This window comes from Camelus bactrianus, chromosome 8 (assembly GCF_048773025.1).
Source record: "Camelus bactrianus isolate YW-2024 breed Bactrian camel chromosome 8, ASM4877302v1, whole genome shotgun sequence".
NCBI lineage: Eukaryota > Metazoa > Chordata > Mammalia > Artiodactyla > Camelidae > Camelus > Camelus bactrianus.
This window is the reverse complement of record NC_133546.1, coordinates 84,487,634-84,506,455: the sequence shown is the minus strand read 5'-3', so window position 1 is coordinate 84,506,455 and position 18,822 is coordinate 84,487,634.

Here is an 18,822-nt window from a genome sequence, read left to right as displayed (position 1 = left end):
TTAAACAGAACAGCAATGAGTTGGGGGAAGTACACAAGGCAGAAGTCAGAAAGGCTAGTTAGGAAAGTACTGAAGTTGACCAGGAGAGAATGTAAAGGGTTATAAAAAGGTGGATTTATTCAAGAATTATTAAGGATATAGAATTGATGGGCTTATGTACTATTTAAAAGTAGGACATGAAGTTGGCAAATATAGATTGACCTTCATTCAAGATTCTTGCTGGAGTAACTGAGTCAAAGGAGTGACTTACAGCAATAGAGAGTGGGGAAGAGATAAGAAGATAGGGAAATGCACCAAGTGTACTGAATTCAGTTTTAGATATGTTGGGTAGTCTGTGCCTGATTTTAGAAGACATATGCAATTTTGGTATATAAATGAGTACTAGTTTAAACCACAGCTTTTGATATTATTCCAAAACTGTATATAAAGGACGATCCTTAAGAAGACCAGCATTTTAGGCATTATAGGGGATGATAAATCCAAATTTTTTAGAGACATAATAAAGATGAAAGAGCCTGACAAGAATACTGGATTTGATAAAGAAAAGAAAAGGCTATGTATTAACCGATGAGGCCTGTATAATACCACAAACTAGATGGCTTAAGCAGCGATTTATTGATTAGGATGCTAAAAGTCTGAGATCTAGGTGTTAGTGGGGCTGATTCCTTCTAGGGTTTCTCCCCTAGTTTCTGGTGCTTTTCTGGCAGTCCTTAGCGTTCCTTGGTGTGAAGAAGCATTGCCCTGATCTCTACCTTCATTTCCACGTGGCATTCTCCCTGTGTCCATGTGTACCCATGCTCTAATATTCCCTTTTCACAGGGACTCCGTTCGTATTAGGTTACAGACCCACACTAGCCCACCATGATTTCATCTTCACTAATCACACCTTCAACAGCTCTATTCCATATAAGGTCACATTCTGAGGCAGCCAAGTTTTAGACTTCAGCATACAAATTATACAGGGACACAGTTCATTCTATAACAAAATTCTAGCTCAGTGGTAGAGTGCATGCTTAGTATACACAGGATCCTGGGTTCAATCCCCAATATCTTCATTTAAACAAACAAACAAACAAATAATAAATAGATAGATAGATAGATAGATAGATAGATAGATAGATAGATAGATAAATACCTCCCCATCAAAACAAAATTTAATAAATATGACCACAAGGAAAGTCATTTTTACTAACCAGTTTCAATTGGTAGTAGAGGCTGATGTTGAAAATTATTTACTTAGTTTAAAAGATAAACTAGAGACAATAAATTTAAACTCATTTAAAAAGGCACTTGGATTTGAAGTGAAGGTCAAATATAAAGACACATATAGAAGAGGGAGTTTGATCTTGAATTAAATATGAGAAAAAAAAATAGATGTTCAATTTTTTATTTAATTTGGCCTACCTGAAATTTCTTTTGAGAAAGTAAACTGTGGAGATAGATCTGGGCTGCCTGGATCTATTTCTGGAAGTAACATGGTCTAGCAGAACGAGTAAGAGATTTGGAGTCACAAGATTCACTGTGTGGTTCTGAATCTGAAATCTAAACTGTGCAACTTTGAACATGTTTACTGACCTCTCGGACTCACTTCTCTTCAATTGTAGATAATAGCATTCCTGCACCAGAATGTTATGAAAATTAAATATTATTATGTTGTCTAAATGCACTTTTTATCAAAATATTATATGTGTATACTATTTTTTATATTGTCAGCATCATTTTATTCTGTCTTATGTTCCCTCATATTAAAATTATTTGTGGTAGCTATAAAGCTTTTATAAACATTTAGAAAATGCAGAATTTGACTTCCTCTGATTGCCAGAGCATAGGAAGGATTGTTAGAAACATAACCATATTTCCATAATACTACATCTTTTTGTCTTAAAATACGAAAGGAATGTATTACTATAAAAATGTGTTGTATTGTGGCAATGGCAGAAACAAATCTTAAGAAAACTTTATGAACATCACTCAAGACACAGAATGTGCAAACCAAATGGCAGCAAAAACAGAAACATTTTTGAATTTAATAAAATAGTACAATTGCATTCTGGTGCATGGACATCAACCCACAGGAAATATTAATAGCTATTTTACTCACACTTATAATTCAATAAAATGTAATTTTATATCCTTTTTAATATCAGAAAACACTAATAAGATGGATTGATTAAATTAGATTTGAGTAATGACAATATGTCATAGAGAAAATGGGAAACCACGTTGTTTCAATCACAAAAGCCCTCATTGTTTGCTTCCCCAAGCTAAAAGCAGATAGTGGCCTTTAAAGATTGATATGAAAATTTTGAAATTGTGAATTTTCTCATGTTAAAGTGTTCTATTTTTTCTACACAGGGAATTAAAATGTGTTAAATTTGTATTCTATTTACCTGTAACATCAGGTTTTCTGACAGACTATAACACTGCACAATTTGTCCAAAAGTTTAATTGAATTAAACTAAATATCTAAGGAGATATATTATATATATCTATAATACTATTATATATATAATACTAAAAAGTAGCTTATTTTGGGGGGGTACACATTGTAAGAGGAGTAGTAATCTATCGTGTCATATTCCAGAGCATTCTGTGCCCACCATCCCCTCCAGCCATCCACAGGTAGTGTGATTGCCCTGATCACCTACTCCAATTACCCCACAAGCATGCTGCATGTAAGAAGCATGACCTCAGTGTTTCACATACAAAAAGGGAAATTTAAATCGTCTTAGTGCTGTGCTTAGATATTTACACTGAATCTGTCATTCTAGCCAGTGGCAGAATTCTCCAGTTGAGTATGCTATGGAGTTTCCTATTGAAACACTTATCTTCACCCAGCATCTTCATGATATGTATATGTTAGTGATCAAAATGCTCAAGTACACTTCTGCAAGAAAGTACATGTATTGAGGAACACATAAAAAAAGGAAGTACCCTCAAATAATTTGTCCTATTGATTGAGTATATTTACACCTTGTCTCTTTCCCAAAACAAGTGGAAACATTTCTTCTTCTACTTTCTCTTTGAATGCAAATTACTAAGGATATATCTCCTGGAAAATGGGAAGAATGTATTACTCACCTCTACAGTAAAGTGTATAGTATAATACACTATAGTATAATATAATATGTAGCATACATGTTGTAGCATGTATAACATAACATATTCTATATGTGGCATGTGTATGTGTGGTAAAGTTGTTCATGCTGGTTATTGAAATACTTGTCATCTTCTCATTGTATTATGAGTGTCTGGGGTTCTGTAACACATCACAATTTTATCTATATTTTGTTCTCTTCTAAAGGAATTATCAGGACTAGCACAGATCTTGATATGCATTAAGTCCGACCAACATTTACTCAATGAATAGCATCATCCAAATATATTTAAAATGAAATACAGCTACCTGTCCCATGCTCTAAGCACAAACTTAAAGGAACCAAAAATAATTATAACAATCACAAATCATCCTGAAGGCCTTCAGTGTCGAGGACTGAGCAGTGTCTAAAGTTTCTTTAGAACACACTTCAACTCTTTCACAATAGATCAATTTTGCTTTTGGCATCTGAGAAATATTTTCTCCTCTGAATGAGCAGCTGACTTACAGAGAGCAAGTGACGTTAGAGCAGAGGAAGGCAGGACACAAATGCCTACTCTTGATTCTGAAACTCACTTTTCTTTTCTGTGAGACAAGGGTTGAGAGTCATAAAACTACAGGTTTATAAGAGGATTTACACTGATTCTTTATTAAAGGAGATGTGGGCCAGACTGCCAGTTATCTATCATTCAATGTCCACTGCTCCTTTCCTGGGTAGAAATGATACTTTTACTTATCTGGGAACATTTCCCAGCATGACTTGTAGCTAGATTTAGTGACTAAATTGTAGTCAGTCACATATAAAAGTAAGTGTCACTTGTTCTTTGAGTACAATTTTAAAGGGTTTCAATGCCCTTCTTCATCCTTCTTCTTTTCAGCTGCCCCAGATACATATGCACTGGCTTGAGGACCAGCATATTGAAGGAACTTGAAAATGGAAGACCACCTCCACCCTACTGCCCTCTTCAACAGAAGAGCAATCGGGACTGGTTCCTGACATTGTGCCCTGTGGAGCTGTCATTACAGCTTAATCACTCCACTCACCAGAGAACTCGACATATCACATCACACGTCTTAAGACTATTTAGGATGATGGCACACATTCCAAGCCAACTTTATGATTTCCTTTTTGGTGATCTCCTCCTGTTGAAAAGTAAAATGTCCTCCCAAAGGTTGTTTTCTGACGTTGGTTATTTTAAGTGTCCCCTATCAGATTGCCATTCTCCCCTCTCTTTTCTCATGTTCTCCTCTGAATGGATATCCATCCCTTTGTCATCATTTTGTCTAGTTTTCTGATATCCTAACCATTCTCTTAATTTCCAGTTCCACCTCCTGTATACAAGGAACATTATTCTGGAAGACACTTCCCTGTAACCTGAGTTTCAACAGAAAGTTGGGGGCAAGGGTTCTGCCCATACAGTGAGAACAAGCAATTATAACCTTAAGAGAGTATGGGAATTCTGATGTCACTACTCCGTGATTCTTTATTTTCAGTCAATAAATAACATGTACCTCTGATGATGGCTGTATGGTCAGGCAACTCAAGATGGCTTCTCTCTATACATCTCCTGCTTGACTGGTGCCTGCTTCACCTACAGACAACTCATAAGACTGATCTTCCTTCATATTCACCCCAGGCCCCAGCTAATGACTGTTCTAGATTTAGATCAGAACTCACCACTATGCTTATCCAAGGGGTGGTGAGAGGCATGACCCTGTGCTGATTAGCCTCATAACCAATGAGCCAACCTGACATCAACTCCCCTATGACTGGTAACCTCTTCTTCCCCACCAGGAGCAAAGACTGCCATCATGTCCTGCCCTCCAGCTCCCACACATGGCAGGATGTTGCTCCAGGACTTTGCTTCAGATGTGTAAGATCACCCTAATCATTAAACTTTTGATTATCTCTGTTGCTGACTCTGGGATCTTTCTCAGGTCTTGAAGCAGGGCAAGTACAGGGCTTGTAGACCTGCAGGGTGCAGTCCAGTGCTGACATAGCTAATTAATACCCTCACATAAAACACTTCGTTTATATAAACATAACGTAACTAGTAGCCAAATTGGGTTCAAAAGAATGGAAATACATGGAGATCAGAAGCAACCTTAGCTCTAGGGTCCTCAGAAAGCCCAGATTCAGTGGGATATCATGGTACAGCACAAGGCTTGTGGGGAGAAATGAATAGCAGGCACAGCTTTGCCCATCTCTTATCTAATTCTCAATAGTTCCTTCTGTATTGGACCAACCTGGGATGTGTCTATGTCCATTCAAATACTATCCCTTTCTGAAACTCTTATGAAAATTTCAGTGCACATCATGTTAATTATGATGTTTCACTCATGATGCCACTTAAACTTATCATCATCTTGCATTGTTTCAAAATATTGAATGTATGTAATTACTCTAATTATTTATGTTGCCTTATTTTAGTTGTGATGGTTATATATTTTTTCAGGTTTATTTTCTTCTCTTGTAAAACTGTCTGCTCAAGCAAAGTAGATCTACCCAATGTTTCACAATGATACCCTGTACATTTTGCCTTCCCAAAATGTTACTTTAAATATTCTATTTGAAGAGTTTTCTCTCTCTTCTCACTCTGTGTGAATAGTGTTCATCCTTCAAAAACCAGTCAATGCCAGTGACTTCAAAAGGGTCATTCCTCTCACAAAAGTGTATCTGACCTTGTGAGTATGCTTTTTCTCAGAAAAATAAATCATGAATTTGCATAATTTGTTTGGCAGTTTCTATATGCAGGTATATCTTATTTTATTGTGCTTCACTTAACTGTACTTTGCAGATACTGAGGTTTTTCTTTACAAATTGAAAGTTTGTGGCAACCTGGTCTCTGGCAAGTCTATCACTGCCATTTTTCCACATTGTATCTCTCTGTCACACTTTGGCAATTTTCCCAGTATTTCAAACTTTTTCATTATTATTATATTTGTTATGGTGACCTGTGATCTTTGATGTTACTATTGTAATTGTTTCAGAGTGCCATGAACCCCACTCACATGAGATGAAAACCAGCTTCACAGATGCTGTGTGTGTTCTGACTGCTCCATTGACATGACTGTTCCCCCATCTCTCTTTCTTTCCTTGGGCCTCACTATTCCCTGAGACACAATAATATTTAAATTAGATGAGTTGATAACCCTACAATGGCCTCTAAGTGTTCAAGTGAAAGAGGAATCAATCAATATTTTGCTATCAATTACTATTTATTGTTATTTTAAGAAATTGCCAGACATCTCGACTTTCAGCAACTGTTAGCCTGATCTGTCAGCATCGAGGCAAGACCCTTCACAAGTAAAAAAATTATGACTCACTGAAGGCTCAGATGATGGCTAACAGTTTTTAAAGTATTTTTAATTGAGGTATGTGTATTTTTTTTAAATATAATAATATTGCAAGCTAAATAGACTACATTGTAGTATAACATAAATTTTATATGCACTTGGAAACCAAAAACATTATGTGGCTCATTTTACTGTGATATGTGCTTTATCGTAGTTGTCTGGAATTGAACATGCAATATCTTTGAGATATGCCTGTATACCTCTTTCTATCATGTATCTAATTATGTCCCTATGAATCTACTTTCATATCTACACATATATCACTTAGTTTGTAAATGCTAAGAAAGTTAATACAATTTGAGGTACCACTTCACACCTACCAGGATGGCTATCATTAAAAAAAAAAAAGACAGGCAATAACAGAAAAGAATGTGAAGAAATTGGAAAATTCATACATTGCTTGGAGTCGGGGGAGATGTAAAATGGTGAAGCTAATTTTTAAGGCAGCTAGTTCTTCAAAAAGTTAAAGAAAGAATTATCATATGATCCAGCAACTCCACTGTCATGCCCAAGAAAATTTTAAAAATACATTCAAAAATTTGTACACAAATTTTCACAGCATCAGTATTCATGATAGCCCCAAAATGGAAACAAGCCAAAGTCTATCAACAAGTAATTGTGTAAATAAAATATGGTACATCCATAGAATACAATATTATTTGGCCATAAAAAGAATGTAGTTCTGATTATGCTAAGTGAAAGGAGTCATACACAAAAAGCCACATATTGGATACAATTTATATGAAATGTTTAGAATAAGTAGGATGATAGAGACAGAAAGTAGGTCAGTGAATGTCAGGGGCAATAACCAACTGATATATGGTTGAATAGAGGACTGACTAAATTATAAATAATAAGATAAAGGGGTACTTTGAAACAATCCAATCCAATTTTCCTCTTTTTGTTTATTATTTTTGTTGGCCATCTTTTTCTTTTTTAAATTTTTTAGTTTCTTTCTTTCTTTCTTTCTTTCTTTCTTTCTTTCTTTCTTTCTTTCTTTCTTTCTTTCTATCTTTCAATTGAAGTAAAGTCAGTTTACAAAGTTGTGTCAATTTCTGGTGCACAGCATAATGTTTCTGTCATATATGTATTCATACATATATTTGTTTTCATATTATTCTTCATTATAGGTTACTACAAAATACTGAACATACTTCCCTGTGCTATACAGAAGAAACTTGTTGCTTATATATTATATATATAATAGTACATATATCTACAAACTTCTAATTTATTCATTCCCAGCTCCTTTCACCCTAGTAACCATAAGTTTTTTTCTATGTCTGTGAGTCTATTTCTGCTTTGTAAAGAAGTTCATTTGTGTCTTTATTTTTAATTTGTTTTAGATTCCACATATGAGTGATATCATATATAATTTTCTTTTTCTTTCTGGCTTACTTCACTTAGAATGATAACCTCCAGGTCCATCCATATTGCTGCAAATGACATTCTTTTATTCTTTTTATGGCTGAGTAGCATTCCATTGTATAAATATTCCAGTTTCTTTATCCAGCCATCTGTCAATGGACACTTAGGCTGCTTCCATATCTTGGCTATTGTATATAGTGCTGCTATGAATATTGGGGTGCATGTATCTTTTTGAAGTAGAGTTATCTCCAGATATATGCCCAGGAGTGGGATTGCTGGATAATATTGTAAGTTTATTTTTAGTTTTTGTTAAGGAATCTCCATATTGTTTTCCATAATAGCTGTACCAAACTACATTCTCACCAGCAGTGTGTGAAGGCTCCCTTTTCTCCACACTCTCTCTTCCGTTTATCATTCATGGACTTTTTAATGATTGCTTTTGGTAGTGTGGTCATTTTAACAATATTAATGTCTCCAATCCAAGACCATGGTATATCTTTCTATTTCTTTGAGTTATCTTTAATTTCCTTAATTAATGTTTTGTAGTCCTCCTGATACAAATCTTTCTCCTCCTTGGTCAGATTTATTCCTAAGAATTTTTTTTTAATTGGATGAGATTTTAAAAGAGATTGTTTCTTTATTTTCCTTTTCTGATATTTCATTGTTAGTGTGAAGAAATGCAACTGAATTGTCAATGTTAATCTTGTATCCTGCTATCTTGCCAAATTTTTTTATCAGATTTATTAGTTTTGTGTGGAGCCTTTAAGGTTTTCTATATATAGTATCATGTAATCCACATTTAGTGACAATTTTACTTCTTCTCTTTGAATTTAGATTCCTTTTATTTCTTTTTCTTGTCTGATTGCTGTGCCCAGGACTTCCACTACTCTGTTGAATAGAAGTGATGAGAATGGGCATCTTTGTCTTGTTCCAGATTTTAGAGGGAAGGTTTTCACCTTTTCACTGTTGAGTAATATGCTGGCTGTGGGTTTGTTATAAATAGCTTTCATTATGTTGAGATATGTTCCTTCTATGCCCACTTAGGTAAGAATTTTTATCATAAATGAGTTTTGAATTTTATCAAATGCTTTGTCTGCATCTATTGAGATGATCATGTGATTTTTGTCCTTTCTTTTGTTGATGTGGTGTATCACATTGTTTGATTTGTGTATATTGAACCATCCCTGGGATGAATCCAAATTGATCATTGTGTATGATCTTTTTTATGTGTTGTTGGAGTCTGTTTGCTAATATTTTGTGAGGGATTTTTGCATCTATGTTTATCAATGATATTGGCCTATAGTTTTCTTTTTTGGTAGTATATTTACCTGGTTTTGATATTGGGGTGGTGGTGACTTTGTAGAATGAGTTTGGTAGTATTTCCTCCTCTTCAATCTTTTGGAAGAGTTTGAGAAGGATCAATATGTGTTCTTCTCTGTATGTTTGGTAGAATTCCCCAGTGAAACCAAATGTAAATTTTCTTTGCATTCGTCATAGGATGTGTTAAAGCCTATATGACTACCATTCTAAAGGAAATAGATATACTAATGGGCTAACATAATTAAAAAACAGGGTAACCACAAATCAAAAGCAGGGTAAACAGACCCACGGTTGATGCCAAACCCATCCCCAATGTGCACCAAATCTCCACTCATTTGTCTTAGAGGCACAGGTCCACAAATGCACCAGGAGAGCAAATCAACCACCTCTGCCTGGGACTAGAATGACAGTCTTGCCTGTGATGTTGCAGGGCCCCTGGGTAACAGTTCATGTTTCAGCCCCTCTTCTGCCCAGAAGACAAGCACCAGCAGTTGTACCCCTCCAGAGCAAGCTGAGAAGATGGCTGTGACTGAACCCCACCTCTCTTCTCACAAGAATGCTCATCAACATTGGTGCAGAGCAATACCCTGTGCACTAGTGGAGATGGCAGCTATGAAGGTTGCAATGAACCCCTCATCCCACATGCAATGGTGCTTTCTATGGAGGGACCCAGATTGATTTGCACTCTCTTCTAGCCACAGCCCGCACCACACTCCAGGCTCCTGAGGCTGCCTGTGTGCAGTCAACCCCAGTCCCCTCCCCAGGCTCATCCATGGAAGCCTGAGTTCCAGCAGCTCAGCCCAGCCTGTCCCCACTGGCATGCATCTTAGGCTAGGGTTCACAGTGACTCTCACTGCTGGTTTCTCTTAGTTCTTTCTGCTAAGCTGCTGTTGCTTCCTCCTCTAAACCTCTGAAGCTCCTGTTCTGTCCCTGTGGATCACTTTGCTGGAGAGGGAGCTTCCCGGGGTGAGGGCACTTTTCTTTCTATGCTGCTCTCTCTCTGTGAAGCATATCAATCACCAATTTCCTTTTTCTTTCTTTTTTTCCTCTACCTGGTTTTGTGGGGCTTTCCTTGTATTTCCAAAGTAAGAGAAATTATGTCAAATTTCAGGAGTTATTCTGTGTGAATTGTTCTGTATTTGTATATAATTTTTGGTGTGTTCATGGGACAGGGTGAGCTATGTGTCCTTCTACTCTGTCATCTTGGCAATCCCTTTTCTGGTCTTCAAACTGCCATACATTTTCTTAACAAATAACACCAACTGTAAGTGCATAGCAGTTATATGACTGTCCACTGCTGTGCTTCCCTAAAGAGTCATAAAGAATGTGAATGGATCTACACTTAAAAGTGCAAGTATTCAATCTTTGATCTCAATTTTTCAAAGGCATTCCTTGCAGTTGCAGTCAGTGCTTGGCTGTGTGGCTGAATTGCATGAATTCAGTCAGTGAGTTTATTGATGTTGAACAGCAGGAACTTGTAAATACAGACAGTTGAAATTGCCAGTTTACTGATGAACCCTTGCATGGGTAAGCAGTTGAAAGTCTCCTGCAGTCAGCCTTGCTGAGCAATCCCTGGTAAATTGGTAGAATTTCTTAACTTTTTTCTCCCAGTTTTCTGCCCTAAAGAAGTCAAATACAATTCCTTGGTTTGACCCATTTTAATTATTCACAAGAAGTACGATGCACAAAATTTTGCAAATGATGACTCAAGATTAATATCAAATAAAGAGAAACAAAATATGAGGTCAAGCTATGGCCAAAGGTGCTATTTTAAATACCAACATCTAAAATTTAATATGGAAATATCCTATCTTTTGTTTCTAAAGTTATTAAATGGAAATAATTCACCTTATCCCACAGGAAAACCACATAGCATTCAGATATGAAGACACGAATATATCTGAGTCCTTTTTAAGACTCAAATAAGCTGAATCATCTATAGAAGCAAGTACTGATATTGCCAAGTACTGCACTTCTTTTCATTAAAGGCTTTTTAAAATTTGCTCATGACAGGTAGCTGAAGTATATTTTAAGTTAGTGTGTTATTTTTTCTTTATACTTTGTTAGTAGAGATTTCATATCCTTTCACTCATATCAATTTTTATTTAACATGCAAAAGCATTGCAGGGAAATGAGCAAACTGCATAAATGATGGTTATTTACTGAGATGGCCAAACTCCCTTAGCCAAGCACTTCCCTTTAGCATAGTTTAATTTAGTATAGTTTAATTTTGTACTGAGAAACAAAGCTGAACTTATGCTTGTGTTTCGGAATTTGCATTTACACAAGTTTAGTAAAACAGTATTATTCTATTTGTATTATATTATCACAACCTTTCAAAAGTGTATCTCAAAAAAGTAACTATTTTTATTATTAAGAGATGTCCCAACAAGATGTCATAAAAAATGACATCTAGAACAGACTGTGAAATAAATGTTTTAAGGAACAATTAGGCCCTTTGTCCAATTCAGTTTCTTGCTGATTAATTTTAACTACAATTAATTGAATTTATCTCCAGCATGCTGAGTAAAAAAATCTTAAAATCAAATGTTTTGTATAGAAAATATGTTTTCTATTTCTCCTGTTACAATGGTGAAATAAAGAGACATTACATCCAAAGTTTTTGCTGGTGATTATCAGTTATAGGAAAGTACATAAATGATAAAAACAAATAGTAGTAAATATTTGTTTAATCAGTCTATGTTTAAGTAAATTGTGTTGTCCAGATTTAATAAAAAGTCAATAGTTTAAAATCCTGTTTCTTCCTTCATTATTTATGTGTTCACAGAAAGTTTATTTAATCTTCCTAAACCTTGATGTTTTCACCTTGGGAAAAAAAAAAAAGCTAAACTAAATTCTGGGGATAACAGAACCAGTGCTGGAGAATTAAGGAAATAATTTATTTTAGGGCCTGACATGTAACAGTTTGACTACAAATCCTTCCTTCCTTCCCTCCTTTTTCTCTTTCACTCCCTCTCATCTTCCTCTCTCCCTCTCTTCCCTACTTTCTTCTTATTCTGTCCTGATTTTAATAATCAGATTTGCTAGCTAGCAGGACCATTTTACTACCTCTGTAGATCTAGTCATCCACAATTATAGCCATCTTATTCTACATTATATTAGTGTGATAAACACACATATAGATTACTTTTATCAAATATGTAGCTTATTATAGTTTTGATTTTAATTTAATTAGCTATTTAATTCAGATTGTCCATCATTTCTTAGAAGTCACTGAGTATTCGTTCCAACACTTAAATGAGATATGTAACCAATGGAATTTTTTCAACTGAATTGTGAAATTGAATTTTAGCAGTGACATGCAATAGTTTTGTGGATATTTATTGATAGAAGTTTGTAAGATCTCTTCTGTAATGTATACAGTGTGTACATTTTTTCCACCTGTCAAAGAACTCCAGGCTTTGAAATGTGAGGTTCTAATGGATCATGTGTTAAACTGCATTGGTTGCTTGATCCTTATAAAAGCATGTTTAGTCATTGCTATTTTTGGTAGTGGTTTTACCAAAAGAATCTGACAAATTTAATTGTGATAGTTAACAAATAATTGATAGATTATGTGTTATCACATAACATAGAATGAATAATTGAATGCAAAAAATTCAGCATGACTACTTCTACTCTATTGAAGTGTTCATATTGACAACTACCTTCTCCTTACACTATAGTTGCATATAGTTAAATGTCTTGAAAAACATAATTTGGAAAACTCAAGTTTCTTGGGTGCCAGAACCTTTAATGTGCAATTAATTTTCACAATTTATGATTCTAAGAGAGTTGCTCCAAGTCAAGATGAGGGAATCTGTTAATCAAAATTCACAGAAAGCTACAGAAAGGACTGCTTCCAGGTAGTTTTCTTTTTTCAAAGACACACAGGCATTGTGTGAACAAGACACTTCTGTTGTTTTTGTTTTTGAGTTAAGATTTTATTGCTGAATTCTGATCAAAATAATTTATACATTCTAAACTTGCGCTGAATGAAGGGAAAATCTGCACAAGATGGATTGGTTAGATGGAACTTTATATTCTCTTTTGAGAAGTGTGTGTCCCTATACTTTTGCATATAGATCAAGAACAATACTTCAAGGCATTTTCACCAACAGCAAGCAGATCTTCAATTTAGAGTGTCTTGTCTTGCTTTTAATGTGTATTTAGAGTGTACCTTATTCTAATTGGGAAGTTGTAGTCTCAATTCTGTAAGTGGAACAGTGAAGCTGTTTATGTCTGAACTTGTTACATGTTGGTATTATTGTGTCTGTTGGGGACTGGGAAATAAGTAAGCTTAATAAATTGATTCAATTTTGAGTGTGTTTGAATTTAATGAAACTTAAATTGTACTGATTGATTCTCAACACTTTAATTACAGGTTAATTTCAGATCACTGAATTGTTTTACTTACATCAGGGCATCACAGATAGGATAGAATATGTTGTAATATTTTGGATACTGTTATTGTGGTTTTCACACTATTTAAAAGTTTTACCTCCATCTCCACCAAGGACAAAGGGACAAGAATACAGTTGTTTAGAAAATGATACATTTGTAGACCATCTGCTCTTTGCATAGAACTGCATGAGCATTTGCTTATAAAAAGGAATTATGCTCCTCTTTTTAGTGTGCAGATTAAAGACAAGTCAGGAGAGAAAATGTTAATGCAGACAATGAGAGGGCAAAAGCAATATGATTTGTTAATTACTACAGGAATGTAAAATGCAGGTGGAAAGGTACATCAGTGAAGGTTAACCTAAATCTTGAATTGTGAAACAAGCTATAACCGTGTAATTAAGCTGAACTATTTACAATTGTTCAAATGCTTTGAATTTTTTAATCTCAAATCCTTTGCTCAGAATGTTCTTCCCTGTGTCCTATTAGCTTGTTATTTATTTTGAAGATTTTTCAGAATTGCTCCATATTATCCTTCTGTAACTCTCCTCTGAACTACCCTCAGTAGAATTAAATGTTTCCTCCATTGTGCTCCATTAGTAGCTAGTACATATCTTTATCATATAACTATTCAGATACATGTATATCTCTTCAGCTTGACCTTAATCCCCTGGAAGTCAAAGCTTTGTTCCATTTTCTCTGTATCTCCATTTCTTAGTGCATGCTCCAAGATTTTATTCCTCTACTCAAACCTTACTATTGAATCTATACTGGAAGTATCTTCTTTAGACACTCTTTGGGGAACCTGTTTTTATGACTTGTAATTGCAGCCCAGGACACCTCTCATTGTACCTCTAACTTCAATCTGATCACCTCCTCTGAAGTTTGACCTATACTCAGCTTTCCACCTGACATCTCTGCTTTAGTGCCAGAAAAGGTGTCTCTAACACATTTTTCAAACTCATCTCACTCCTTCCATAAACTATGTCCCCTGTTTTGCTGCTTAAGCTCAGATTTTAGGGGTCATCCTTGATACTTCTGTATTCCTTAGTCCTCACATAAAAAATATCACCAATTCCTGATAATTTTATTTCCAAAATACACCTTCTTGATCTTCAGCATCATGGCCACCACCCAGCATCTTCTAATATCTTTCTTTCCTTTTATTCACTGAATTTCAGTTGCACTGGACTCTGGTGTACTGAAGACTGTGACTTTTACCCATCTCAGTACTTAAATGTGATGATATTCTATCAGAAAAGCATGAATTTGAATTCTTGGGCATGGCTATTTCCTTCTCTTCACTCAGCTCTCATGTTGACTTACTTCTTTAAGGACAATACTGGGCTGCATATTCTATACAAGAATCTGCTACCCAGATTGTTTTCTTACAGAGCATTTGTCTCTTTCTTAGTACTTAAAATCTCATTATTTTGTATTCATGTCTGCCTTTATTATATAATATTCATTTCCCCATTCTAATTTAAAAACCACGAAGATAGTAATCATCTCACCATTATGTACCAAACATGTAGAACAAAGCCAAGCACATAAGAACAGCATAAATATTTGTTAAAAAGATGAATGTATAGATTGAGAATCAAGAGAAACACCATAATCAGAAGGATTGAGTATGCTATAATGCAAGCTTCGTGGAGGCAAACATATTTTGTTTTAATCATTATATCCCTTTGTCTAAGGATATTCTGATGTGTTATATGTATTCAATATTTGTTGAATAAATGTAAGAATTTAGAAAGTAATGCTTAAAGCAGTTTTGAATGACAACATCAATGTCAGGATATAGATTCAAGAAAAATAAAATTAAATTCTTTCACATATATGAGACACTTCAGTTTTTACAAAATTTCTGCTAACTATATTCACGCCTTATCAATCAGTAAATAAAAGGGTTAACAGCAGTTTATTGGGTCACTGTATAAGATAATGTAATCAAGATAATGAAGAAGCAGAAATAACTTAAAATCAAGGAACACATTAATAAACGGACTAATTATCAAAATGACTTTCATGGAGAAGAAAAAATAACAAAAAGCACTCATTTTAAATTTTGATCTGTAAGTAACAAAGGCAAAAACAAGAATTTCAAAAAAATTAAGTATACTTTTAATGGTATAAAAATTCTATAAAAATTGGTTTTCTGTCACTTCATACAATAGTTATCCAACTGCAAATGTGTACAATAACAGATTTCACATTTATTTCTTCTTAAAGTCAATGCATTAGGCTAATTTCTCCTATCCCATTTCTTTTTCTTTTCACTCTCTCCAGGAGACAATGGAAAAGACTTCTAAATAACTACAGCATTTGGCCAGTTCACAATGGAGGAAATAATGAACAGCGTAAGGAGCTAAAAATCATCTACAGTTTGAGTTTTAACTTTCAGATGATAAACAACCTTCAACCTATTTTAGATTCTATTTTAGAAAGAATGAGAGGAGTAAATATGATATAACTAAATGTCCATCCAAATAAATTTCAGAAATACATGTAAATAGATTTTTAAAAAGTTAACATAAAAGCATAATTTAAATTACAACTTAAAAAAGGCTTAAATTTAATCCTAATTAAGCTGCACATACCTTTGTATAATGTTCAGTGTGAGGATCTCATTAAATAAGTGTTTTCTTTTAAGTCTTCTCAAAAAATAAGGGCATTATACTGCTTTTCATATGCTTAATGATATTTGTTTTGTAGTGTACTCTGATAGACACTAAAAAAATTCCTTTTATGGGCCCCAAGATCCCTGACATCACAAGGAAATGATTCATTTACAACTTGGGTAACAGATGAGTTTTTTAAGCAGTGATATGGGGCTATTGTTAATAACAAGGTACATGAAAGCTTCTTTATAAAACTAAAATTGTATAATAATAATAAATAATACCATTTAGTAAATGGTAAATGTATTATGTAAATTGTTTCATGGAATCCCACACTGGGGACCTGGGCCTATTGTTTCCCTTTGAATAACAGATTCTTCCCTAAATCATTTGAAATCTGTTCCCTGTAAATTTTAAATAGGATAACATTATTTTGCTATAATAGAGTAGTTTAAATTTAAGCACAACCATTCTGTTTCAATTATAGTAGTGTCATTGGGATTTAATTACACAATTTGAAAGACTGAGAGCAAAAACTACCTGCGTGCTCCTGATCTGGGAAGGAAGGCCTGGCTCCTCCAGACCAGGGTTTCTGGACTTTGGCATTATTGCCATTTTGGACAGGATTGTGCTTATGTGTGTGTCTGTGGTGGGGGGGAGTGAGGAGGGATGCTGACTTGTACATTTTATGACCTTTAGCAGCATCTTAGATGAGATTGCAATAGCAATGCACTCCTAGAATGACAATCAAAAATCTTTGCAGATCTTACCAAATGTCCCAGGGAAGAATTACTCCACGTGGAGACCTACTGCTTAAAAAAAGAAATAAATACATATAAAACTCTGAGCAACACACCTAGCCACTTAAAAGCATAATCCTTCAGCCTCTCTTCCTTGGAAACCTGGTGGAATCAGTGCTGCAGCTGTCACCCATTCTCTACGAAAATCACTGCCTTTGTCTGAAGTAGTAAAGCTGAGATACTGCACTCAAGAACTCACTACCAAGCAGTGAGCAATCTCCTCTCTACAAACATCATGGACTCAAGTCAGGAGCCCTTTATCCTTTACCCTCTTCCTCCACCCTCTAAGGTAGATGGAGGTAGTAACCAGATGTGCTTTATTCAATCTATGGTTTCTGCCAATAGCCACATTAGAGAAATGAAGCTGCTCTTGTTGGTTCAAAAATGGACCCCATACATAGAGTGCAAAGAGAGACTGAAGAAAGAGGCAAACCACTCCAGACTGGTATGTGGCAGGTTTAATAAGCATGGGAAGTTACATATGAGGTTTGTCTTGGGTGGCTGTGAGACAAATAGACTTCTGAACCTGCCCACGAGAATCTTAAAAGTTTATTTGGAGGCCTTTACTGGATTCAGTCACATGTACTTTCCAGATGGTCTCCATCATACTTTGCTCTCTCAAGGCTGTGTCCTTCAAAACAGCTCCAGCTGTGGGAAAGGTGGTCAGAAGGTACATGGAAAGGGCAGTGGAGGGGTTGAGGAGCTCTGATTGGTGGGTCCAGCTCATGAGTCAGCTGAAGTCACATCCTCTCATTGATGACCTCCAATAGCTCTTTGTTTCTTTTTTGAAGCTCAAAGATCAATCTTTACCTAAGCCTGTATTAAGGACCTGTATGTGTTAATAAGCCAGGCCTGTTGACATTTTATATCTATTTAAAAGACCATGGTGATGTGTCCTTCCATGGACTGTGATCACATGTAACCATAGGTCCACAGTTTCTGCTCTGGAGAAAATGATAAATAGGAACAGTGCAGAATCCCACCTTTAGATGAGCAGCTACCTTCAGATGTGGCTGACAGAGGACAAGGTCAATAAGCAGGCTAGTCCACTCTCATCCATCCTCTCTAAGAAAGAAGCAACCGCAGCTCAGGGTCTCTAGAATTTCTAGACAGGTGAAGAAAGCCACATTCTGGCAGGGGGCATGAATAGTGAACTTAATATCTAGATATCACATGATATTTAATTTGTCAGGGAAAATTTATTGAAATAATTTTGTCCAATTCCTGTTGGTCAGTGTTGTATCAGTTATTTTGTGTTGAATGAAAGAAACACCTGGAAACTTAACAACTTAAAAAGATAACCATTACTTCTGTCAGGTTCTCTGGGTCAAAGCAAGTCATAGACAAGCCCAGATTCACAGAACTGAGATGCAGATTCCATCTCTTGAATAGCAGGTGCTATAAAATATGTTAGTCATTTGTTTTGTAATTTTTCTTAGATGTTCTGAATTTCATTAATTTTGCAGTTAAAACAATTAAATGAGGTGTTTTTCAAAGTAAGAAAATATCCTTAATTTTGGCAGGAGCTATGAAATTTATAATATAGATTTGCACAATGTTTATAAATGATTCTATTTGAAGAGCAGGCATAGACAATTGTATTTTATAAAGTGCCAAGCCCAGGAAAAATGTACTGCTTCTAGGAAAATTGACTGCAAGCCTTTTTTCTACTTATTTCTTTTTCTTCCTTTGTTCTTTCCACTCAAATTCTTGATACTTGGATGTCTTCACGTGGTAGAACAGAAGTAGTATTTTTTTAAATAACATTGAATAAATATTTTACTATATCCTCTTACACAGTTTCCTGTAATATTAATCTATAGGTTTATTTACTTTTAGGGGAAATCATGATTCC